Source organism: Toxorhynchites rutilus, chromosome 2 (assembly GCF_029784135.1).
Source record: "Toxorhynchites rutilus septentrionalis strain SRP chromosome 2, ASM2978413v1, whole genome shotgun sequence".
Lineage (NCBI taxonomy): Eukaryota > Metazoa > Arthropoda > Insecta > Diptera > Culicidae > Toxorhynchites > Toxorhynchites rutilus.
This window is the reverse complement of record NC_073745.1, coordinates 253,642,651-253,669,310: the sequence shown is the minus strand read 5'-3', so window position 1 is coordinate 253,669,310 and position 26,660 is coordinate 253,642,651. Positions and strand designations below refer to the sequence as shown.

The following is a 26,660-nucleotide window of genomic DNA, read 5'->3' as shown; positions in this document are numbered from 1 at the left end:
AATATTCGTGTAATTTTTACCGAATATCTAACAGCGGAATTATTCGCCAGTGCTATACAGCACGTTTCGAAATCCAGTAATCTTACCCGATCAAAATTTGGCTGCCGAATAATTCTGGTACTTTATATTTGGTTAAAATTATTGTAAACAAAATTTGTTGTTGTATAAACCTGATACAGATTTCAATACCAGTTTTTTGGGAAAAAGGAATTCAAGGAATAATCAAGCCAGTAATAAAAAAATAATGTGGATAGAGGATCAGACGAGAGCCCGTTTTAAAAAGGTCATAGATATTTTCGATTTATCATTTTAATCAATTGAATCTTGATCCAATACGCTTTACTAAAAATGCTCCAGGACGCAGTGCTTTCAATCGTTGAACGTCGGATGGCTCTCCTCCCCCGGGAGCTAGTAGGTTCAATACGTCCTCATGATCATGAGGGATGGCAACTGGAAACGAAACATTTTAAGTACGCAGGGGAATCGTTGGCTGATGTGTGAAATAATTCTGCGATCGGCGGATATTCCTTCAAAGCAGGATATATTTAGTTCGCAAATTCCAAAATCGACGAATCGACGAAAATCGACTATAAAATTCCTAGTACTTCTACCAAAACTCATCATTATAATATCAGATTATTTTCAGACACAATTCTCGTTCAACATTTTTCAACCACCTGCAAATAACATGTTTCTCCGTTACATGGAATAAATGTATGATACAGAAAATATGATAGAATAAAGACCGACCCCTCTCTTCTTCTCCCCTTAGAGAGGGGGGAGGAGTGTTTATTCACCACAGAAACCTTTCGTACCCCCTAAAATCTTCACATGCCAAATTTGGCTCAATTTGCTTGATTAGCTTTCGAGTTATGCAGAAATTTGTTTATCGTTTGTTTGACAGCCCACCCTAAGAGAGGGAGAGGAGTGTCGAACCACCTTAGAACCACATTAGAATTCTTCCCCATAAAATCTCTACATGCCAAATATAGTTCCGTTTGCTTGATTAGTTCTTGAATCATGCGGAAATGTATGCTTCATTTGTATGGCAGCCCCCCTCCCCCCCTCAGAAAAACGGGACGAGTGTCTATTCACCATAGAAACATTTTGTTTCCCCAGCACCTTCACATGCATTTCGAGTTATGCAGAAATTTGTCTTTCATTTGTATGGCAGCTCTCCTATAGAGAAGAGCTATATCTTGAAAAATACAATTTAGCCGCCGGTAAAAAATGGCTGAATGGCTTGACTTGGAGAACACACTACATTATGAAGAACATAAATTCAGAAAGGTTTATGTATTTTTTTTGTAATCCCCTCAATATCGGTATCGAATTAAATGATTTGACTAATAGAATACAGTACATCATCAAAATATTTCGAAAAAAATAAGGTTTGAAATAAAAATAAAAAAAAGGTTGAATGATTTTATTGTAGAGAAGTATATCAATCATACAGATAATGTACTAAAAACTAGAAAATAAAAAAAGTAAAAAAAACACTTTAAGTTAAACGGTTTTATTTACTAAAAGCTAGAAAATAATAAGACAAGTAGCAGTTAGTAGTTATCACATCCCTTCCTTCATTAATCTAGGGCAATAATAATGAAGGAAGGGATGTGATAACTACTAACTGCTAATTGCCTAATTATTGTCTAGCTTTTAGTACATTAAACCGTTTAACTTAAAAAGTTTTTTTACTTTTTTTCCATTCCTTAAGAGGATGGATTGAGCAAATAGCACTATAAAACGGCACTAGCCTATAAGCGTTGAAAAATACCGGGCAATATAATTAGGCATTTGAGAATTGCAATAATGTCTTGCAAATTATGAAGATTATGTTTGAATCAGAATAAGAATTAATAATAAACATGAATAAGAAGATTACATTCACAACTAAACCTGACATCTTCCACTGGACCAAAGCGACGGTGGTCGGCGTTTTTGTGTAGCAAATTCTGGAGCAATGTGATCACGAAAAACGGCATAAGAGAATACATAGCAAATTCGCAATAATCCTACCGATCACGAAAAAGGATTTTAGGGTGCGCAAGAAACACGAATAAAAAAAAATAAACACACACACACCTTATGACCCTCTCAAAACAAAAAGTTTGAATGCAAAGTTGGAAATGCACAGGAAAACAAGGTACTTGTGTGTAGGGAAAGGGAGAACACGGTTGTAGGCTGAAATAGAAGATCACTTTTCACGCGCTCGCTCTCTCTCTTCGTTTGGGTTTATGTTGGCGAGAAAAGCACATTGCTGAAATGTGAAACTGTATTTGAAAAGTGCATTGTGTTTTAATGAGTTATGCTTAATCGTATCTTAATCAATGTTGATGAATGCCGGAAAGTTGTGTGCGAAATGTTTCACTCAATTTGCCTCGATTTTGTTTTTTCGTTATTCCGTCCCTTTTCCATGCTGTGCTCTCTCACGATCACAGCCCCAGTACAAACCAGGCACCAGGCAAAGGAATTTCAACTGGCAGTTAGTATTTTAGCTAAGAAACCAGTTTTCAGTCCAACTCAGTTCGTTGCTCGGAATGGATATGTAATAAAAAGCGCGTTGTCTGTGATGTGTCCGGTTCGTGAGGCTAGTTTTTTGAGAACAAAAAAGAAAAACATACGTTCCAATGCCGTGAGTTGTTCTAGATCGGTACGATTTGTGTTGTTGGCATACTGAGCGCTATTGCTATGGTTCGTACTAAAGTTAATCGCAGTTGTGTTCTTTGCAACGTTTAATTACAGTTGATCGTGAGTTGATCTTTATAGCCATTTCCACGGAAGCATCCTGTGATCGATATTATTCTTAGAAACCATATGCATAACGCTAACCATGATGCCGAGATCATTTGTGTACGTTTGTGGCCCTTCAACTCCATTGATGGATGCTGTCTGATGTTTGTGGATAAATCAACCAGTTCTGTATCAAGTGGTGATGGGTGATCATTTCGAAACGCCTTATTTATGAATCAACGGGATTCGAGGTTTGTGCCATTTCGTGCTGTTTTGGCTTAATTGAGCCAATTAAGATAGTGAGATGAGTGGGGGAGTGAATGAAAGGCACACAGTTGCTTGGTTACCATACCAGTAGTCAGTGAAAATTCGAATTTTTATCGGCGATCTGTAATTGCTCTACAGCATTCAGTAATCACCGCTGGTCCGTTAAAGTGTGGATGAAACCAGTTTGACCGAAATAAAACAACTACCGAGTGAAGATTGTAGTACAAAAGAAGAGAAATTCATCATTGTTTTCGAAAAAGGAAATTGAACATGTCCCCAGGATAAGCAGAAATTTGGTTATTTTGGTCCATAACGTGATGTGATGTATTGCTATGGTCAGGGAAGGCTATATTGTTTAATGGTCTGAATGGAACCCAGCAGTGGTAACGACTGGAGATCCCAAACGGGACGCTCATTCAATGAAAGGAACTTAAAGTAAGTAGAAAAAGGAGAAGGGTAATCGAAGAGAATAAATTAAATCTTACATAGAATGGTCCATCTACGCCAGGAAAGGATCCCTTTTTTCAAACCGTACTATGTGCAGGTACAAAATAAACAAGATAATGCAGAGAAGATGATGAATGTTGACTCAAGCAGTGGCAGTTTTCGGCTATGGCTTGACCTTATCGAAGTGAAAGGAAGCAAAGCAAAATTGAACTTTGTTACTTTATATACATTTTAACTGATCAGTTGGGGAACTGGTTTTTTGTGTGTCTAAGATCATTTGCCGGCGTATGTGGATTTATGGAATAATATACGTGCGAAATTACGAGGTTGAAAGTGTCTTTATAGACTATCATATTTCTGAATTCTGCCTGTTTGGCTGGTGCCTGATCTTTTGGTTCTGTTCTGTATTGGAGCGCAATGGGCCATATGTAAGCTTCTATTGAAAAAGGATTTTTGATCATTAGGTCATTTATTAGGATCAAGTTATAAAATTATGAAAAAGAAAGAAGATGAATTATCTGGATGCAATCATTTTCCCAAATCATAATGAGTGGAAAGCCAATTTCACGATACAGTGTACAGTGTTGACAGTTTGAAATTTTCAATGAAAATTTTCATTTGGCGTTATTTAGTTACATGAAGCAAGTTGTGCCGACCCTAACCTTTTTTCTCTAAATTTTCTGTTATTCCCACTAAAAATTATCATTATAATATAAAATCATTTTCAGACACAATTTTCGCATAAATTTTTTTTTATGGAACAGAAGTTTATTTCAGTCTTCGGCTCGTTGAGGGTAAAGCTTGTCTTAGAATGAGCGTATTTTTCACAAGCGAAATTCGTACTAGCGAAATATTTTCGTTCAAATCATTCATAATGAATAACGGAAACTACGATTATTTTCTTATTATTTTTTATTGTTTTGCACAGATCAGTTTTTCCATAAGAAAAATCAAAGAAAAAAATAAATCGACGAAAAGCTTTAATCCACGTATATCTAGAAATACGAAAAATGCGAAATAGGAATGTTGCATAAGTATCCAGAGTTTGGTGAGTTGAACCCTTTTTTCGGACCGGAGCCGGAGCAAGATGCTTGGTTGAATCTCATTCAACTTTGCGTAGTACAGCGTAGTAAAATGTTTTTTTTTAATATGCCCCGCACAGTTTGATACATTTATGATTTGGATGCAAGGTGAACATTTTCATTCAAATAAAAATATACAAAAATTGTATATCTTGTTGCATCCATCTGGATTTTCTTATTCCAACTGTATGATGTGGGCCGAGCCTACTATCAAAGCAACGCGAGTTCGTACTTTTTTCGCAGTAAAAGCTTAGGATGTTCTGTCTTTTTTTCGCAAGTAATCCAGCGCTTCGTTCTGATTGGAAACAAAGGCAACAATTCTCGGAAACTTTTCTTCATTGTGAAGGGTTGAAAAAAAATGGGTGGGTTATATCTATGATATAGCCGCAAGGTTGACGTGGGACTACAGTTGGCTTAGTAATCATTTGTTTGTATTGATTAAATTATTAATTGAATGAAACAATTTTCGAATTCAATTGAATTCAACATATTTGCTGTCTAAGTAAAGAATTTGAACAAATAATATGTAACGTAAGGCACCTTGGTTCTATTGGCTGTGTTAGGGAACACATGTCGGTGGGTACAAAAGCTCCCATAACTTGCATGTATTTGCAATGCCAATATAATCATGTACCTTGGTTTTGATGGCTGTGTTAAGGAAATCGTAAATCGGACCAGGCGTTTAGATATCGCTTGACATTCTACAGTTATTCAATTGTTTATCTCAAGAAAAATAACATTTTATTAATTGTAGATGCGAAGAAATATTTCCTATCAATCGATGCAAACATCTTTCCCGTCTATTAAGGAATGTTCGAGCTATAAGCATTCGAAATCTTTCATTTTTTCCTGCATGTAATGTGTTTAGGTTTAAATTTTACCCCCCATATATTCAGGTTAGACGTAGTCCCACATAAAAAAAAATGTCGAGTGATGCCGATTGGCCTGTACTAGGCGGAATATTCGGTTCGTTATGTAATGTGGACGCCCCATCGGGTGCACAATGCCATCAACGCGAATTTACTACGTTTTGTTTCTACTTTCTACGATCCGGACCGACTCTCTGTATTGTCTGTATTGAAATCTGTATTATAATTATAATTATAATTGTGATTAAAATAATTTTAGCTTTAGTATCATTGATTGGCATAAAAAATATTGATTAGACGATGTTGAATGCCAGGAAACATATACACTGTAATAAAATACATTGCTTTGTTGAGTTACCAGGGGATGCTTGGTCACCATGGCAACGTAAATACCTTCATTCTAATATATTTCAGGTACACAAAATAATGTAATGGTGGCCATGAAGGTAGCATAATAAGGTGAACCGGAGAACTGTCAACGCTTGAGAAAGGCACATATAGCTAATGCTTAATTTCTATTTCTACATACTCAACACCTACGTAGATATCTTTAGATGCTTTTCTAAATCTCTAAAGTCTGTTCCTGGAACATTACGGCTACTCCTCCTCCCCCCTATGTCACATAAAGTAACGCAACCTCGACCCCCTTCTCTCTGCACTACAAGCGTGACGTAATTTGTGCACGACTCCTTATCCCTTCCATGATAATCGCAAACTACAAAGGTGTCTCCTCTGTCGGCTAATACAGCGACCGTCAACTTTTTTTTCAATTTTCAGTTTTTCCAAACTTTTTCCCTCCAATTCTAGATTGTGCCTTCTATTTTCCATCAGAACATTATTTATTGTTAGGTTTCTATTGTACGTATCGGCTATACCCTCAACTTCTGAAAACAGTCCTGTGAGAACAAGGACTCGTTCCTCCAGCGCAGTAATCTCAATAAGCTTACTAGAACCTCCACCTGTAACAAACTGTTTGCGACGATTGTGGGCTATCTCTCTTTTTTATTTGAAATTAAATCGAACCGCACGTGTAAAAAACAGGTTTAGAGAAACGAATATAATACAGAACATTGAATATGTTTATTTTATTTCTCTTCGTTGAATCCCTGGTTGGTGGTCAAAGACTGTTCATCTCCTTAAAATGCATGAAAATTGCAGGTCAAAGCGAATTTGATGTAAAATTTAGCAACGATGTGTGATCGGTCAAACCCTACGTTGTGTCTTCATTTTTATGATTTTCCAGGATATCGGACACTTTCCTGATCCAATCGTTATGGACTTCAAGCACGTTTTTACATTCAAATTATATAGAGAACCTTTTAACGCTTATTTAAACTTTATTTCACAATCAACGAACAATGGATATGAAAAGGCTTTTATAACAAGACGAACATAACTAAGTTCTTTATTCCTTACAACTAAAAGACAAACTATAATACGACGAGTACAAAAATCTATTGAATCGAGCAGTGCTGCCAGACGACAAGAAAAATCTCGTCTAATTTTGAGGGAACACAGTCCTGAAATATTTCACGATCCAACATCGTGTGATTTGCATATTACTTTGAGTTGTATATTACATGCACGGAGTTCAATTTGCAGAAACTTCATCTATTGTGAGAAAATACTCCCTTGGGCTCTGAAGGTTTTAAAGTTGATGGTTTTTTGGACATAGAAATACGTCTAACCGGAAGATATAGGGGATAAAATGAAAATTGATCATGTTTTCATCAAAAAATATCATGCAAATTTTTGAAAAACAAAATTCATTGAAAAAAATTTTTTTTTTTAAATTCTCAAAAAATATATATGAATAGCCCATACAATTTCAGCAAATCACCCATACATCGGAAAATGGGTACTTTTACATGGAAAAAGTTTTTCGAACAACTTTTTTTTTTCTTCGAAAAATTATTATTAATGTTTATTTCGTGACATTTGTATGTATTAGGCTGTCAAAAAAGTCCTGCGGTATTTCCGCGAGGTGTCGTTGTAAGCGCGTAGTTCTAGTTGTATTCATTGTATCGAGTCATACTATAGCTTGTTGGAAAGGTATTTTTGCGCGATATAATATAGTCCTTCACAGTGTTTTGTTTGGTTAAGTCGTTCGTGAGTTATAGTGTCGCAAATATGGATCAAAATAAAGAGAAAATCCGACATATTTTACAGTAATACTATGACAAAGGCAAAAATGCATCTCAAGCTGCCAATAAAATTTGTGCAGTTTATGGACCCGATACAGTTTCCATTTCCACCGCACAACGATGGTTTCAACGTTTTCGTTCTGGTGTAGAGGTCGTCGAAGATGCGCCACGCTCCGGAAGGCCTGTCGTCGAAAATTGCGACAAAATCGCTGAATTAGCCGAGAAAGACCGGCATAGTAGCAGCCGTAGCATCGGCCAAGAGCTGGGGATAAGTCATCAAACCGTTATTAACCATTTGAAGAAGCTTGGATTGACAAAGAAGCTCGATGTATGGGTGCCACACACGTTGACGCAAGAAAACATCTTTGACCGTACCGACGCATGTGAATCGCTGCTGAATCGCAACAAAATCGACCCGTTTCTGAAGCGGATGGTGACTGGCGATGAAAAGTGGATCATTTACGACAACGTGAAGCGCAAACGGTCGTGGTCGAAGCTCGCTGAAGCGGCTCAGACGGTGGCCAAGCCCTCATTAACGGCCAGGAAGGTTCTGCTGTGTGTTTGGTGGGGTTGTCAAGGAATAATTTATTATGAGCTGCTTCCCTATGGCCAAACGCTCAATTCGGACCTGTACTGCCAACAACTGGACCGCTTGAAGGTAGCACTCATGAAGAAGAGGCCATCTTTGATAAACAGAGGCCGCATTGTCTTCCATCAAGACAACGCCAGGCCACACACTTCTTTGGTGATGCGCCAGAAGCTCCGGGAGCTCGGATGGGAGGTTCTTTTGCATCCGCCGTATAGTCCGGACCTTGCACCAAGTGACTACCACCTGTTTTTGTCCATGGCGAACGAGTTAGGTAGTCAGAAGTTAGCCACAAAAGAGGCCTGTAAAAATTGGCTATCCGAGTTTTTTGCCAATAAGGAAACGAGCTTCTATAACAGGGGTATTATGAAGTTGGCATCTCGTTGGGAACAAGTCATCGAACAAAACGGCGCATATTTGACTTAAAACAGATGATTGTAACTAATTTTATGAACAAATGAAAATTTAAAAAAATACCGCAGGACTTTTTTGACAGCCTAATATATATAGGGTTGGGGAAAAAGAAATATCGTATTTTTGATCGAAATTTGACGCTTTATTTAACATACTTAAAATCATCCAATTCAAATTCGCAAACTTGTTGACAATTGTTCGCAAACTTGTTGCCAATCAGAAAGGAAACTTCATTATCCCCTCGCTATAAACCCCCCCCCTCCTCCTTATTTGCAAAAAAACTCAGACAGCCAGTTTTCGCAAGCCTCTTTTGAGGCCAACTTAGTATCACCAAGAGCGTTTTGCATGGACCGGAAGAGATGATAATCACTTGGAGCCAGGTCCGGACTATACGGTGGGTGCAATTGGACATCCCATCCGAGCTCCCGTGGCTTCTGGCGGGTCATCAAAGATGTGTGAGGCCGAGCGTTGTCCTGGTGGATAAAAACACCATTCCTATTGATCATTTCTGGTCGCTTCTGGTCAATCGCCTGCTTAAAACGGTCAAGCTGCTCACAGTAGAGAATCGAGTTGAGGGTCTGGTCATAGTTGAGCAGCTCATAGTGGATGATTCCCTTCCAATCCCACCAAACACACAGCATAATTTTCCTGGCCGTCAATCCGGGCTTGGCGATGGTTTGGGCCGGCTCACCGCACTTCGACCACGACTTTTTTCGCTTTAGGTTGTCGTACGTGATCCACTTTTCATCACCAGTCACCATCTTCTTCAAAAATGGATCGAGTTCGTTCCGTTTCAGCAGTGCATCGCAGGCGTTGATTCGGTCTAAAAGATTGTTTTGCGTCAATTCGTGTGGCACCAATACATTCAGCTTTTTTTGGAATCCGATTTTCTGCAAATGGTTCCAAACGGTTTTATGGTCTATACCCAGTTCTTGGCCAATCGAGCGAGTGCTCACATGCCGGTCTACTTGGATGATTTCAACGATTTTATTGGTTTCCACGACGATTGGCCTACCAGTACGAGGTGTATCTTCGACAGCCACTACACCAGAACCAAATCGATCAAACCAACGCTGTACTGTGCGAATCGTTACAGTATCGGGTCCATAAACTACACGATTTTTTTCGGCCGCCTTCGCTGCAGTTTTACCTCGCAGGTAGTAAAAACGTAAAATATGGCGAATTTCTTGCTTGGTGAGTTATATTTTTATTTGTAGAAATCAAGAATAAATGTCTGGCTCGTTAAAAAAGTAGTCTAATTCTTTTATAAATATTTTAAGTATGCAAAGTTGCTTGAAAGATCATTTGTTTACACCCACAACATTTCGCTGCTATCTGAGATTGTGCTACCAACGGCCAGTCGAGTTGGCAGTTGGTCGAGTTGGGACTTAGCAGGCTAAAAACCCCTTCTTCAAGACCTGAACCAACTGCAACACTTACAAAACTATAGAACAAAACTATTTTCCAAACACCACAAGAACCCGCTCCTGGTGCTTATCCAAAATCGATCCAAAAAAAACTCAAACAACTTTCCCTTGTCGAAGCAACAAACCAACCTTGTAGAGAACCCACTGAAGCCCTCAAGACTGTCCCTCGATTCGCGGTGCGATTAACCGTTAGAAACGAAGGAACAACCCTTCGTTCAAACAAAAACATCTCTGCATTCGAAAAAACCTACAGGAATGTTTTAGGGATCAAACGAAAACTGCTTGGTAGGGTTTATTGCATTTGTTGAAAAATACGAAAAAATCGTTTAGTCCACAAAGCCCTGAAAACATAAACAAAGAGAAATCGACTCTCTATTCCCGTCCACCACATCCACACACACCAACACAAAAACCTGCCCGAAGAATACTTCAAAATCTGGAAGTTGGAGCTTCAAAATGAATATCTAGCTGTGTATCGGATACTTTCAAACTTTGTTTTCAAGAATTTATAAGGAAGCTGCAATTAATAAAGTGTTCACAAAGAAACTGTAAATTTATATTTGACCGAATAACCAACATTGTTTTGTTCCGTGCATATTTGTTGTTTTTTTCGAAAAAAAGAATGAGGATTTTATTCTTAGTAACAAAACTGAACATCCAAATGTAGCATCTGTACCGACTGTGTTATTTGTGCCAACTATGTCAACTGTGCCAACGGTACAACTCTGTGCCGTACCAAATAGTTCAAAATTTGACCGTACCAATGGTACACGCACACTTATCTCAAAACAAAAATGAACACTCTTCTAAAATGTAAAGAAATAGACATCAATTTAGACGGACAGTAGTCTACCTCTGCTCTTTTTTTCTTTCACAACAATGTAAATTGAATACCAACACTCAATAAACGATTTATAAATCTATGCACCCTTTTTGGTTCCCTCAAAGGAATATCGGGCTCTATAATAGAAATCGAGTCGATAAGAATTTTGCTCGTTGACTCTATTTTACTATTATAAATACCGAGCAAGTCGATAGTCGAGTGAAAGCTAAATTCAAAGTTAATTATTAGCACACGTTTTGTCATCCCGATTCATTACATTGAATGAGCCTAAACATAACAGAATATGTCATGGTATAGCATTTGTATAATATATATGGTATTGCAATGTAAGTTCAATATGAGTGGGCGGAACAAGAGACACATTGCAAATAAGCACCCATTAAAGGTTTTCGCATACTTTGCCACATACACGGCCCAGACCGAGATAGATATAGATTTACGGCAAGCTCTCTTTTTTACTCTTAGAAAGCGCTTTCCAACTTCATTTTATAACGAGGTGTAATATTATCACGCATTTATGCAACAGCAATAATAGCAATGTGGATAGTGTGGTCGTGTAAAACAGCCTTGCATTCCAGGCAGCCTTGGTACGATCCCGGTTGACATCGTTTGGAATTTTTGGGTGTAATCCCAAAAGAGACGAAAAAGAAAAAAGAAAGAGATATTTGCTTCATTTCAAAGCTTTTGAAGCAGATGATTTTATTTGCTTATTTGACTCCTCAGGACACGAAAAAGCATGTTTTCTGCTGAAGTTGAAATGTTTTCTGCCAACGCTAGTTTGGGTGTATCGGTGCAACTGTCTACATTTTCGAATTGTTTGGTTTGCTTGTTGCATATCTTCAGAGATTTAATTTGTTTTGGTTTGCGTCGCTGATATGTTTTGTTGGGAAACATTCTAGAAACGCTTAAATTTGCAACACAATTCGAGCAAGATTAGGGGCCTGATTCTCGAATACACTCCACGGTGGAAACGGAATGAAACGTATTCGCGATGGCGACGGTACGGTGTCGACATCTGGATACGAGATTAGTTGCCCACTAAACTTATCATTATAATATCAAATTATCTTCAGATGAAATTTTTGTTTGAAATTATTATACCACATGAAGAAAACAAAGTTTCCCACTCACATTGAATACCAGTTTGATACGAAGAAGTTAAATTTCATTAATGATTTTTTATTTGAAAAGTGCTCATTCTGCCTGAAAACTCATCATTATCTTCGACACTTCACTAACTCGTAAAACGTAGTTCAATGGCGTGCCGTTCTTTTCTTTTCCACCGTGAAGTGTATTCGAGAATCAGGGCCTAGGATTATCTCGATTTACGAAATTTTGCTCGGTGTGATAGTGCTAGGGATTGTATCGACTTCTCGATTCGATTTTCATAACAGGGCCCACCAATTCACTGGAATCCAATTATTGTCGCTAGAAAGCTCATGTATGAGTTCTTCAGAGATGTGGGTGAGAGGAGGGTTCATAAAAAAATGCCACAGGGTATATATTGTTTGAATGTTTCCTCAGTGGAACTAATAGATTTTGACGTAGGACTACGTCTATCATTTCTATACTGGGGTGTAAGTTCAAAGTTTCGAAAACGAAAGCGTTACGCCGGAGAACGAGATTTTGAGCGTTGATAGCTCCTAAACAACTGAACGAAATGTTCTGAAATGTCTTCATTCGGAAGATAAAATGTCTACGCGTTATATGCTTATTAATTTTTGATCCAAAAACTTGTTTCAATAGCCCTAAAATTGCTTTCAAAACAGGATATTGAAATCACTCCTATAAGCAAGTGCCGCTCGGAAATCCATTCAGTTATGATTGCGCAACGATTGAGGTACGATCGCTGGAATGGATGGATGTTTCCCTAACACAGACCTCAAAACCATGAATTCAGGGGAAATCGGCATTGCAAAATAGATGCAACCAGCGGGAACTTTTGCATTCGTTTGCGTCTTTGTAAATTGGAATGTTTCCCTAACACAGACTTCAAAATCTTGAAGCCTGGGGATATCGGCATTGCAAAATAAATGCGAGTTGTGGGTATTTTTGTACTCGCTTGCGTTTCTGGAAACTGGAGTGTTTCCCTAAGAGCCCCCGCACACTACAGACTTTTTTTCAGCCGACAGTTTGGTCGGATCGGCCTACTGGTGCAAACCCAACTGAATCGGTGTAATGTGCGCACATGTATACCTCTCTGTACTGATTAAAAAGCCGACCGAACTATCGGTCGACATGTCAGTCTGCAGTCTGCGGGGGCTCTAATACAGATTTCAAAACCATGAAGCCTGGGGAAATTGGCATTGCAAAATAGATGCAAACTACGAGTACTTTTGTACTCGCTTGCATTTTTGAAAAACCGGAATGTGTTTTCCCAATACAGATTCCGAAACCAAGAAGCTGGGAAAATCGGCATTGCAGATACATTGTAGTCGGCAATACTTTACACCCCCAAGCATTTTTACACTCCGGAATTCGTTTTGCTATCACGGTCTACTAAAACGGGTACAAATGCAACGCTTTGGCTCGATTTTTCAAGACTGCATTGGAAGATATCTTTTCATGTCCCCAGCTCACTGAGCTTCTACGCATACCGTTTGATGATTAGGCAAAATGTTGATAACTAATGTTGATAACTACTACCATTGCTGTGATAACTACTACCATAATACATGAATCGACTTAAATTGGGATTTGTTTGCAATTGAATTCGTAAATAGTTTCATTCATTCACTAGTTTAATCAATAATTTAATCAATACACACAAAAGACAGCTCTGCGCAGCGGCGATATCGTACCCAATGGGAAACATCCGAGGTGGGATTATTGCTAATTGAAGAAGTACAATTAATTACTAAGCCAACGGCAGTCCTACGTCAACCTTGCGGTTATATCATAGGTATAACCCATCCATAGTTTTTTATTCTAAAATCGCTACACCAACACGATCTAGTTTGCAACTGTTCCGTCAAAATAAGGGAAGTGGGGCATAGTGGTCACCCTAAGGAATATGCCCATTTCCAGCGTCCACACACCACTTCAACTCCCGTTTTTATTAGGATATTACCATTCTGAATCATATTTCATACGCTTAAGGCATATGATGCAGAAAACAGATCTAAACTTTATGCATAGGTATTATTTGGTAGATATTTTTAATAAATTAGTTCAATATGCTTTCAAGCTTTCTACTTTGGTACCTATTTTTTTTTTATCCAAAATATAAATTTTTATTAAGGCTCATATGGCGTCAGCCTAAAGGGGCCGGGAGTTCAATATTTCGACAATGTTTGCTTACAACTATGTTAGTAATATGTAACCGATTACTCGAGGTTGGCTCTGTACCCCATATCTAGCGTGGTGCGTCTTTCTCGACTCGAGGAATCCAGGATAGAATGGTCACTAGCCGGCGCAATCATCAGCTCGTGTAGAGTTGTCATAAGCGGTACAACCTTTGGCTCTTGTTGAATGATCAGTGGACTGCACAACCTTTGGCCCGTGTAAAAGTTTATCGTTTGGATAGGAGGGATATGAAACGGGGACACAACGAAGGAAACATCATTAAACGTTGACATCGGCGTTTCTGAGGAACAGGTATAGATGAAGCAGAAGATCAGGATCACGGCTACCTAAGATATCCCGGACGGGGATATCCGATTGTCTGCCTTGTGCTCTCAGTGCTCTAGAGAGCTGAGAGCGAGCAGCATGGAACCGGATACACGACCAGACAACATGCTCGATGTCGTGATAGCCATCGCCACAATCACAAAGATTGTTTGCTGCGAGCCCAATGCGATAGAGATGCGCGTTTAGGTTGTAGTGATTGGACATAAGCCGAGATATCACGCGAATGAAATCACGACCTACATTCAATCCCTCGAACCATGCACTCGTCGAGACCTTAGGGATAATCGTGTGTAACCAACGACCGAACTCATCTTCACTCCACATGCGCTGCCAACTTACGAGCGTATACTGACGAGGAATGTGGAAAAATTCATTATAAGCAATTTGCCTTTCAAAAAGTGTGCCTTCTAAAGCGCCCACCTTAGCTAGCGAGTCCGCTTTCTCATTCCCCGGAATCGAGCAATGAGAGGGAACCCATGCTAAGGTAATCTTGAATAATTTTTCGACCAAAACACTCAATAGTTGTCTTATTCTTGTTAGGAAATAAGATGAGCATTTATCAACTTTCATTGAGCGGATTGCCTCTATTGAGCTGAGACTGTCTGAAAAAATAAAATAGTGGTCGATGGGCAATGTTTCAATGATCCCTAATGCGTAATATATCGCACCCAGTTCAGCGACATACACGGAACAAGGATCTTTGAGTTTGAAAGAGGCACTGGAATTTTCATTGAAGATGCCGAAGCCAGTGGACCCGTTTATGAATGAACCGTCAGTAAAGAACATTTTATCAGATCTAACTTTCCCATATTCTGCCGAAAATATCGGCGGAATAGAATCGGAGCGTAGGTGATCTGGGATTCCATGGGATTCGCATGGACAGATCAAAAATGACAGAGGAATTGCAGAAGTAAGGGAAGCAAACTTGGTTGGAGATGCCTGGTGAAGGGTGCACGTCGTGGGTAAGGTACTCATGGTATAAAGACATAAAACTTGACTGAGGAGTCAGTTGGAGTAGATTTTCGAAGTTATCAATCACCAATGGATTCATGATCTTGCAACGGATGAGAAATCTGGAGGATAATTCTGTGAACCGAAGAGTAAGCGGGGGTACTCCTGCCAAAACTTCGAGACTCATCGTATGTGTCGAATGCAAACACCCCATGGCTATACGCAAGCAACGATATTGTATTCTCTCCAGCTTGAGAATATGAATCCTGGCAGCTGATCGGAAGCAAAAACTGCCATATTCTAACACTGATAATATCGTTGTTTTGTACAACTGGATGAGGTCTCCTGGATGGGCACCCCACCATGTTCCGGTAATTGTTTGGAGAAAATTGATTCTTTGCTGACATTTCTGTTTCAAATACGCAATGTGTCTCCCCCAGGTACACTTAGAATCAAAATATACACCCAGGTATTTGAAAAACATAGAGTGTTGGATCGTTTTGCCGGATAGGTGAAGCTGGAATTGGGCGGGTTCGTGCTTCCTAGAAAAAACGACCATTTCAGTTTTCTCCGTAGAGAATTCGATACCCAGCTTGAGGGCCCACGTGAACAGATTGTTCAGGGTATCTTGCAACGACTTTTGCAGAACGACGGGATTAGTACCCGTGATGGAAATAACTCCATCGTCTGCAAGTTGTCTCAGCGTGCAGTCTCTAGTTAGACAATCATCCATATCATTGACGTAAAAACTGTACAAGAGGGGGCAGGAGCCTTGTGGTAGGCCCATAAAACTGTAACGAGAAGATTTCGAGCTGCCATGAGAGAAAATCATGTGCTTTTCTGACAGTAAATTGTACAGGAAATTATTGAGAATTGGTGAAAGTCCACGATTATGAAGCTTCTCTGAGAGAATTTCCATGGAAACTGAATCAAATGCCCCTTTGATATCGAGAAAAACGGAAGCCATTTGTTCTTTGCGAGCAAATGCGATTTGCATTTCAGAAGATAGCAGCGCGAGACAATCATTTGTTCCTTTACCTCGGCGGAAGCCAAACTGCGTATTTGACAGCAAATTGTTCGTTTCGACCCACTTGTCCAAACGAAGTAGAATTATTTTCTCTAACAATTTACGAATACAGGATAACATTGCAATCGGCCTATACGAGTTGTGATCGCAAGCCGGCTTGTTGGGTTTCCGTATGGCTATCACTCTCACTTGTCTCCAGTCATGCGGGACAATATTCAGCTCCAGAAACTTGTTGAACAAGTTCAGCAAACGCTGTTTTGCCAAGTCGGGAAGATTCTTCAACAAGATGAATTTAATCTTGTCCGACCCCGGAGCTGAATTGTTACATGAGAGAAGGGCAATTGAGAATTCCACCATCGAAAAATTCTCATAATCGCTTTGAAGTGGAATGTCGCGTACGACGTATTGTGCAGGAGCGGTGTCGGGGCAAACCTTCCTTGCAAAGTTAAAAATCCAACGGTCAGAGTATTCCTTACTTTCGTTTGTATGGTTCCAGCCACGCATTTTCCTAGCCGTATTCCAAAGAGTGCTCATAGCGGTCTCCCTTGACAAACCATTGACGAACTTCCGCCAATATCCACGCTTTTTTACTTTAAACAAACCTTTTAGTTTGGCTTCTAGAGCTTGGTACTTTAGAAACCATTCCACTAATCCAGTTTTCCTGAATTTTTTGAAAGCGGATGATTTTTCAAGGTAGACCTTTGAACATTCCTTGTCCCACCAAAGTGATGGAGGACGACGTCGGAAAGTGGTAGCCGGTACACGTTTCTTTTGAGCTTGAAGTGCGCTTTCGTAAATCAAACTCGATATAAAGTTATACTCTTCGAGTGGAGGAAGTTCATGCATTGAAACAATTGCTTCAGATATTATTTCCGCAAATGTTCTCCAGTGAGTCTTCGTGAGGTCATACGAAATATTGACTGACTCACGAAAGCTTGATTCATTAGCGATCGATAAAATTATTGGTAGGTGATCACTACCGTGGGGATCTTGGATTACCTTCCACATGCAATCCAGGGATAACGAAGAAGAGCATAGAGATATGTCTAGCATGCTTGCCCGTGCAGGAGGGTTGGCTATTCTGGTTGCTTCCCCAGTATTCAAAACTGTCAATTTGAAGCTGTCTCACAGATCATAAATCAAAGTGGCACGGTTGTCATCGTAGAGTGATCCCCATGCTGTTCCATGGGAGTTGAAATCACCTAAGATTAACCGCGGCTCCGGCATTGCCTCGATAGTATCAAAGAACTGATGGCGGCCTACCGTAGTTCTGGGAGGGATATATATCGAAGCAATGCAGAGGTCTTTGCCATTGATTTGTGTCTGGCAAGCAACAACTTCAATGCCTGTCATCGATGGGAGAGTCACTCTATAGAAGGAGTGACATTTTTTAATCCCCAATAGTACGCCACCAAACGAGTCATTTCGATCGAGGCGAATAATGTTGAAATCGTGGAAATTTAGCTCATCGGCTGAAGAAAGCCATGTTTCACAGAGAGAAAATACATCACAGTTAGAGCTGTGAACTAAAAATTTAAACTGATCTAGTTTAGGAATGATGCTTCTGCAATTCCACTGTATTACAGTGGTCAAATCCTTGACCTCTTGCCCTGAATCAGGCATCGAGGGAAATGAACGCTGCCAAAAAACCACATTTTTCTTTCAAAAATGTTCTCACAATCGGAAGCAAACATAATACTATGCTTTTAAGAGGGTCATTTATATTTAAAGCATTTAAAATGTTGTCCACCAGGTCAGAAAGCGCAAGCAAGCCAGATTGTGGCTGTTGCCTCGACCGCGAAAAAGGAGCAGACGTATTGGGTGCTGCTCCGGGAAGTGCTGAGGACCCCTGGTGCGTAGAAGAACCGCTTAAACCAGGAGGTACTTGCTTCGGTCTATTCTCAGCATGTTCGATTCGAGTTTTCATTCCAACTTGGGAAGTTTCGGTTTTCTTTCTGGGGAGTGATGGAAAAGAAGTAATTTTTCTTTTCCTGATGGCACCCTGCGATGTACCGGAACTTCCTGCATTGGGAGCGTCAGCAACAGGCTCGTCGTTCTGCAGAATGGAGTAGGGATTGTCCTGAGTCGTTGGAACGGGACTCTTAAGCATTTCTGCATAAGTCCGCTTGGAACGTTCGTTTAAGGAACGCTTGATTTTTTCCCCTCGTTGTATGTACACCGGGCATTGAGTAAGATCATGAGGAGTCCCGCCCCAAAGAAGACACTTGCGCTCTTTCGGGCAAGGATTCTCATCATGGCTCTCTCCACAATCTGCGCAACGTTTTTTGTTGCAACAATAGGCGGCCGTGTGACCGAGTTGCATACATTTGTTGCATTTCATTACCCGGGGTACAAACAACCGAACAGGTAAACGAAGTGCACCTATTGCAACGTAGTTTGGAAGGGCGGAACCCTCAAATGTCACACGAAAAGAGTTTGTCCGATTGAGAACTCTTTTGTCATTTTTAAGTGACACAGATTTCAGTCGATCGCATGCAATAATCTTCACACTTTTAAGTGAAGAGTTCTTGAAGCGACCGACACCATCGAGTATCTCTTTTCGAGTCAAACCCTTTTCGTTTATTACACCGTCTATTTCAACGTTGCAACAGGGTACGTATACGCGATACTCGATCGCAAAGAGATCACAGCGCGTTATTTCATTCGCTTGGGTTCTACTGGAGACGACAACTCGTAATTTGTCTGGCCCCATCCGAGTAATCTCGGTAACTTCGGAAAATTTCTGTGTCAACTCTTTTGAGATGCGAATGACGTTAAGAGGTTTGGATTTTCGTCTAAAGTATACGATAAATGGGCCTTTGGCGCCATCAGGGTATTCTTTTAGACGAAAATCCTGCTTCTCGTCTTTTTCCTCATCTTCAGAGCTTTCTATTTCGTATACAGAATTTTCCTCCTCATCTTCTGTTTCATCCTCCTGCTCTTCAGGAGGAGGTTCATTATCTGATATATTCTTTGGCGTGGGTGGGGGATCCTCCCCGCCCTCTGCCATATTAATAAAAACGAAGTAGTAGACAACTGTTCGATATGAACAGAATATAATAATTTGGAAAATATAAATTAGTAAAAGAAATTATATTTCTATATAAGTTATTGTTGAAAATTTCATTTATTTCAATTTTTGTTATTATGTGTAATTTGAAAATGAAAAAAGTTCCAATAAAAGTTCAACGGTGATGTAAGAAATGAACACCCCTAATGCCAACGCTTGCCGATATGATAAACAATGGTATAAATCGAGCACAGAAGCTATACAGAATGATGGAAGAGGTAAGAGGAAAATAAACTTCTACTTGCCCCGCTGCTGTGTAGCGTGTGTGATGATGTGACTTGCTGCCGGATTGTCTCGATAGCGCACCACTTTTTATGAGCTTTACTCGCTCGCAGCGCACCAGATGAAAAAATACACACTAGAAACGGATGTAAAAAAAACACCTGTATCGGATCAAATATAGGTTCGACCGATCTGCTTGCGAGTTGTCGAAGCAATGCTTTTACGATAGTCTCTTTCATCATTGTTATTTAGGATGATTCATTTGAATATAGAGGTCTTTAAGAGTTGAATGAATTGGAGCATTTGGTACCTATTTGATTGAAAACATAATAAAATCATCGAATAAAATGCTTTTAAAATGAAGCGAGGACATATCGGACACTAAATCAAATTTCGGACAGATTGAATTCAAGTTTCGGACTCTTTTTTTGTAATTTTATGGACGAAAATTACATATTTTGTATATTACATATTAATTACATATTTTTTACATATTTTTACATATTTTTTTATATTTTGTAGTCAACTGCGAAACACTTACCAAGCAATCACAGTAAACTGTTAGCGATGATGAGAACTGATGAAACACGGGAGAAATTTAAATATTTATGAACGGGTAAATTCTAAGTGCTCCCGCAAAACAAACGTCAAACACTAACGATAATGAGTGGTGCTGTTGATTTTTTTCTACTATGTGATAAATCAAATGTTATTCTCAAACGATGTGCGTTTTTTTGTCCAAATTTGTTCAAACCATATTTTATATAGTAGGAACATGTGTGAAATAAGCTTTGTCTATTCACCTAGAGTCTCAATTTAAATTTTCACATGCATACAAAAACGAAGTAAGAAACACATAACGTTCCGCATAATGAGGCTTGGTTTAGTTGTATGTTGTTTGGAACTCAAATACAAAAATCTATAAATATTGGTGAAAGTCCGCGTCCCTCACTCAGTTAAAGCATTTATTCATTGGCCCTTGTCAATTCTACCAAATGTTTGTACTAAAGTATTTCATTCTTGAATTTTATAATGTTTTTTTCTCGCCGTAGCCTTTTTTTTTGCTTTGCGGCCCGCGACACCATGCCTGAAAGGGGTTTGTGGCCCCTCTGAAAATAAAGTTGAACACCACTGGGCTAAATGAATATCCAATCTGGTAAATCACAGAATTCAACCAACCGTACTCTCTGCTTCATCCCTAAATTGAAAAATTATGTTCGCCATACTTTTTCCGTCCCGATTTCACGTATGAAAGCATGCGTGCAGATGTTTGGTTCCCGTGAAGCAACCTTTTCCATGCGAGCTGTTCATCGATAAGGTAAGGTACTTTGGAAGTGGTAGTGCCCATTCGTGACTTGTTGAAGAGCAGATTTGAGCCCACGATTTCTGCACGATACACTGAAACATTACCGGGTTGGATAACCATCACCGTTGTTACTTCCTAGCGCTAGCTATTCCCGCTCGAAGGAAGATTCAATGTTACGTCTCAGTGGGTATCATCACACAAACCCGGGAATGTATGTAAATTACTGGAAAGCGAAAACAGGTTGACAGGTAAGACACAAATTAAACTGCGGTGGCGGTATTCCGCTCTAGGAAAGAGACATGCCGCATGGTGTTAATGACTTGTTGATATAAACCCGTTTGGGTTAGTGGTCGCTTCCCACGTATTTCTATGATCGGATGGTTCTCCCCGTCTCTGGGTAAATGTCGGGATAGGAGTGCGATGGTGTGGTCGTATTGTTTGGTATGTCGACATGCTCCCCAATGAAATGCTGTTAATGGTCACCCCTCAATGTCGGTAGTACTTTTGGTATGATTATAGCTCAAGTTGTCACTAGTATAAATTAAGGTAATTATTCTTAAACCCACTGTAACGGGAGGAACGTTTCGAATCGGAAAATCACGGCTTACATTCAAGCATACATTTTATGTTGCCCGGTCTGCCAATGCAATGTAATTCGAAACGTTGTTGCCTCTGTGGAGTGTTTTTGTGCACTTCTCCACTTATACCGATCTCCGAGTCGTCGTCTGTTTGAGTGGAGCACACATGTCAACATTTCATAATAACTTGCGGTTGCAAACTTACAGTTGTGATCGTCTTTGACAGTAACACTCAGTGAGCGCTGTAGCTTGCATTAATTTAGCAGAGAAAAGAGAAAGAGAGTAAAATATTGCAAAAAGTCAGGCAAGAAGAAGGAATAATTTTAATCATTAAAACGATTTTTTTTTCTCATGAGGAATTGCAGATGGTTACGCACATATGCTCTTGGTCTTGGGCTTCTTGTTTCATTAGGCCGGAAAGGTTGTTCAATTTGCGGTCTTAAATGAAGGAAGGGACTTTGAGAAAATACATTGCGTGACGAAACATTGAAACCGTAATTTACCTTAGTTACCGTCAAGATGCACATATTGTTTTCCGATGATTCGTTGCTTTTACGATAGTCTCTTTCATCATTGTTATTTAGGATGATTCATTTGAATATAGAGGTCTTTAAGAGTTGAATGAATTGGAGCATTCATATACTAATTTCAAAAACATGATACCATACCACATGAAAATCGATTTCAGCGGCTTTTCGAAACGCTTCCCAATATGGAACGCACGCTGACATGCCGTCTGTCAACGGACTGACTATTCCACCTCCGTGTCACCTATCGAAATGCTGACGAGAATGTCGGCCGGTTTCTGCTGTTGTTGTTTGTTACCCACGCCACCGGTTTGCGGAGAAAAATAACTGTAACCTCATCATAAGAAGGTCTCATTTTTGTGACTTCGCAATTGATTGTTGGGTCTGACACGCATTTCGTTGCTGGTTTTGATTAATATTTTTTATGAGCTGTGGCGAATCTTGTTGATTGATTGCGCTGAAATTGAATCAGAGATCGAGTTTTTGAGGTAGGACTACGTCTTTCAGAAAGGGTGCAATATCAGAAAACGAAAACGTTAATGTTAAGGCAGTATTCTAGTATTTGGAGTTTGGAGCAGTATTTGGAAAAAAAATCCAAAATTTTTCCCTTCATATCTCTGTAGTTTAGGCATTCAAGAATATACCCTAGGAAGGGTTTATCGAAAATTCAATTTTTTACAGAGTTAGAGCCATTTTAGTAATGCGGTATCTAACCTAGTACGGTCATAACAATGAACTTCAAACGCGTTCTTCTCGAAACTAGTTTTTTCAAACTGGCGTACACGATATCTCAAGTTCTACTGAACCGATTCATGTCGAATTTATATGGATACAATCTACAGGCATCTCACTATCGTATGAATCTCTAAAAAATGATATTTTTAAATTTTTTTTAAATCGGGAAACGTAAGAAAAATCGTTTTGAACCGCATTTTGTTTTTCAAACGGCCGCCATTTTGTCAAAAAAAGATGTTTTTGACTTGCCCGAGGTTCATGTGATAGCGGTATCTTTACTGATTCAGAATCTGTTGGTTGTTTTTGTTTCAGATAACCAGAAGGGCTGTAGTAGTAGTGTACGCCATGGCACAACTTTTTTTGAACACTCTCACTTCATCAGCTCATTATTATTCTAGTTGTGAATATTTTTTCTCCGTTCAATTTTTGTTTTATTGTTTAAAGAAAGATGAATAAATATGATACATATAATGATATAATGGATAGCAAAAATATTATATGTTTTATTTTTACTTAGCTCGGAAAATCGTCCGAAATTCGTGTCTCTACACTAGAATAACCCCTTAATACAGCCATTCCATGCCGAACCGATATAGTGGTTCTCAGATTTTAGTGGAAAGTGGAAATTTTGTTCTTTGTCGCAAACCATTAGACCCGTATTTTTTAATTTTTTTGTTAGAGTGACAATTTCCATTTTAGGGTGGTCCGAAAAATATTTTTTTTCCACTTTAAAAAATTACTTTATATAAAAAAACTCATAACTTTTGAACTGCTAGACCGATTCAGCTGATCGACATATCAAATTGAAGCCAAACACCTGGTCTTTAGAAAAATACTACACACGCAGAAAGATCGAATTCTGCTCTCATTATTATTGACTGTATTCGTTTTTTATTGCTTTCATAGTCTCGAGACTCATGGGCCTCCCCCAGGGTCTGGTTCGACTCCAAATGTACTTGGGGGGGAATTTTTTAGCACCTCACACAGTCTTCAGAATCCTTGCTCGGTATATATTGCTGAATTGGCAGCGATATACTGGGCGCTGGACAGCGTCGCCTCACGACCTGTTGAACACTATTACATTGTAACGGATAGTCTTAGCTCTGTCGAAGCTATCCGTTCAGTGAGGCCGGAAAAGCACTCGCCGTACTTCCTTGAGAGAATACGAGAAATTTTGAGTGCTTTATCCAGACGCTGTTATGTCATTACCTTTGTCTGGGTCCCTTCACATTGCTCAATTCCGGGTAATGAGAGGGCTGACTCATTGGCAAAGGTAGGTGCAATTGAAGGCGATATTTATCAGCGTCAAATCGCCTTCAATGAATTTTATTCTTTAGTCCGCAAAAATACCATCGCTAACTGGCAACGCAAGTGGAATGAAGATGAATTGGGCCGGTGGTTTCACTCGATTATCCCTAAGGTTAGCCTCAAACCGTGGTTCAAAAGTCTGGACTTGAGTCAGGACTTTATTCGCACCTTCTCCCGACTCATGTCCAATCACTGTTCGTTAGATGCACTACTCTTCCATTTCAATCTTGCCAGCAGCAATCTCTGCGTTTGTGGCCGAGGTTACCACGACATCGAGCACATTGTTTGGTCGTGCGAGGTGTATCTGGCCACCAGATCGAATTTAGAAAACTCCCTTCGGGCCCGAGGAAGACAGCCCAATGTGCCGGTGAGAGATGTGTTGGCTCGGTTAGACCTTGATTACATGTCCCATATATATGTTTTCCTTAAAGCTATAGATCTTCGTGTGTGATTGTCCCTACATCCTTATACCCTCCTTTCCTTCCTTCGCGGGTAATTCGTCCCCTTGCTATAAATAGTAGAATAAGTTGAAATGTAAATACACTATAGATATACGAATAGATTTAAGAGATGAGTGTTCATCAACATTGTTACAATTTCCTTATAAAGGGTGTGTCACATCAAATTGCATCACGGAAAAAACGCTGTAGAAATTTAATTTTTAGGAATTATATCTTCAGCTTTCGCTTATAATCAGATAAGAGTGTATAGATCCCGTTGGCCATGCTTCACTGTCAATTTTTCGTAAATTTGGAAAAATGTCGTCGAACGAAAAAGAGCGTCGTGAATTAATCCTGTGCCCTCATTTCGAGAATCCGGAGTTGTCACATCGGGACATCGGTAAGATGCTGGGAATCGTCCAATCCACGGTCAGCAGAGTACTAAAACGATACTTCGAGAACCTAACCATCGACCGGAAGGTGAAGAACGGCAAAAATGGATGCTCCGTCAGTGAAAAAGATTACAAGCGCGTAGTTAAGCAGTTTAGACGTGATCCGAGAAGTTCGGTCCGGGATGTCGCCAATAAGCTGAATTTGTCAAGTTCATTCGTCCAGCGGATCAAGCAGCGGGAGGGCCTGCGTACATACAAGGTTCAGAAGGCTCCTAACCGCGACGAAAGGCAAAACATGGTGGGGAAGACGCGAGCCCGGAAGCTGTACACCGAAATGCTGACGAAGCCGCATTGCCTGGTAATGGACGACGAAACCTACGTCAAAGCGGACTTTCGTCAGCTGCCGGGCCTGTTGTTCTTCTCCGCAGATGACAAATTCAGCGTTCCGGAGGAGATTCGCAAGCAGAAACTATCCAAGTTTGCCAAAAAGTACATGGTGTGGCAAGCGATCTGCTCTTGCGGAAAGCGGAGCGCCCCCTTCGTGATGACCGGCACGGTAAACGGGCAGGTTTACCTTAAGGAGTGCCTACAGAAGCGCTTACTACCACTATTGAAGCAGCACGAGGGCCCGATCAACTTCTGGCCGGATCTCGCTTCGTGCCACTATTCAAAGGACGTGTTGGAGTGGTAAGAAGCCAACGGGGTCACCTTCGTGCCAAAGGAAATGAACCCGCCCAACGCGCCGGAGCTTCGCCCAATAGAGAAATATTGGGCGATTATGAAGCAGGTCCTCCGGAAGAACCCAAAAGTTGTCAAATCGGAGGCGGACTTCAAGAGAAAATGGATTTCTGTTAAAAAAAAACTACAACCTGACGTTGTACAGAACCTTATGGACGGGGTAAAGAGGAAGGTGCGAGTATACGGGCTTGGGCTCGAAGTATGAATAAAAAGAAAATGCCAAAAGTTGTTTAATAGTTTTTATTTTACTGTCTAAAATTTTCAAAAGGATCGGTCTACTGGGCGAATTTCTACAGCGTTTTTTCCGTGAGGCAATTTGATGTGACACACCCTTTATCCCATCCTTCTCCTAAAAATATGTCACCCTCCTAAACTCACAATACACAATACATAACTTTTGATCTACTGGACCGATTCAGTTGATCGACACATAAAATTAAAGCCAATTAGATAGTCTTTTTTGAAAAATATTAGAAAAAAAAATATTAAAAATATTAGGCGAAAAAAATGGATTTTGATTTCGTAACTATTAATTGTATTAGTTTTTTATAGGGATGCTATATTTTTTAAATTTTTTTCTTGAAAGCTGAGGTTTTTTTTACATAACATATCCAGAAATCGGAGATGTGTCATTTTTCGTTTTTAAGTTATGATTTTTCAAAATTAACATGTTTCCAGTCTTCGTTCAATATTTATATGCGACTAGACTGGATGTATGCGACTAGAATTCAATTAATTGGCAAATGTTTCAAGGCTAGCTAATTAGTTTCAATTTCATATATCGATCATCTAAATCGGTCCAGTAGTTCGAAAGTAATAAATTTAAAAAAAAAGTCATTTTTGGAATAAAAAGTGAAAAATGATTTTTTGGACCATCGGTTAGATTTGAAAAATCATAACTCAAAACAAAAAAAAAACGCCTC

The 26,660-nt window shown here is 39.6% G+C and overlaps 1 protein-coding gene across 7 annotated transcripts in view; it reads left to right on the top strand.

Moving 5' to 3' along the window:
• The first annotated feature begins 2,510 nt into the window (after positions 1-2,510).
• LOC129766708 (uncharacterized) overlaps positions 2,511-26,660 on the top strand; it is a 64,297-nt gene continuing 40,147 nt past the window's right edge. For 3 of the 7 annotated variants that reach the window (XM_055767305.1, XM_055767304.1, XM_055767298.1), the window contains exon 1: positions 2,511-3,435. The gene's annotated coding sequence lies outside the window, so the exon portion shown is untranslated. The remainder of the gene's footprint in view (positions 3,436-26,660) is intronic. The other 4 variants (XM_055767299.1, XM_055767300.1, XM_055767303.1 and 1 more) reach the window with 4 other exon arrangements.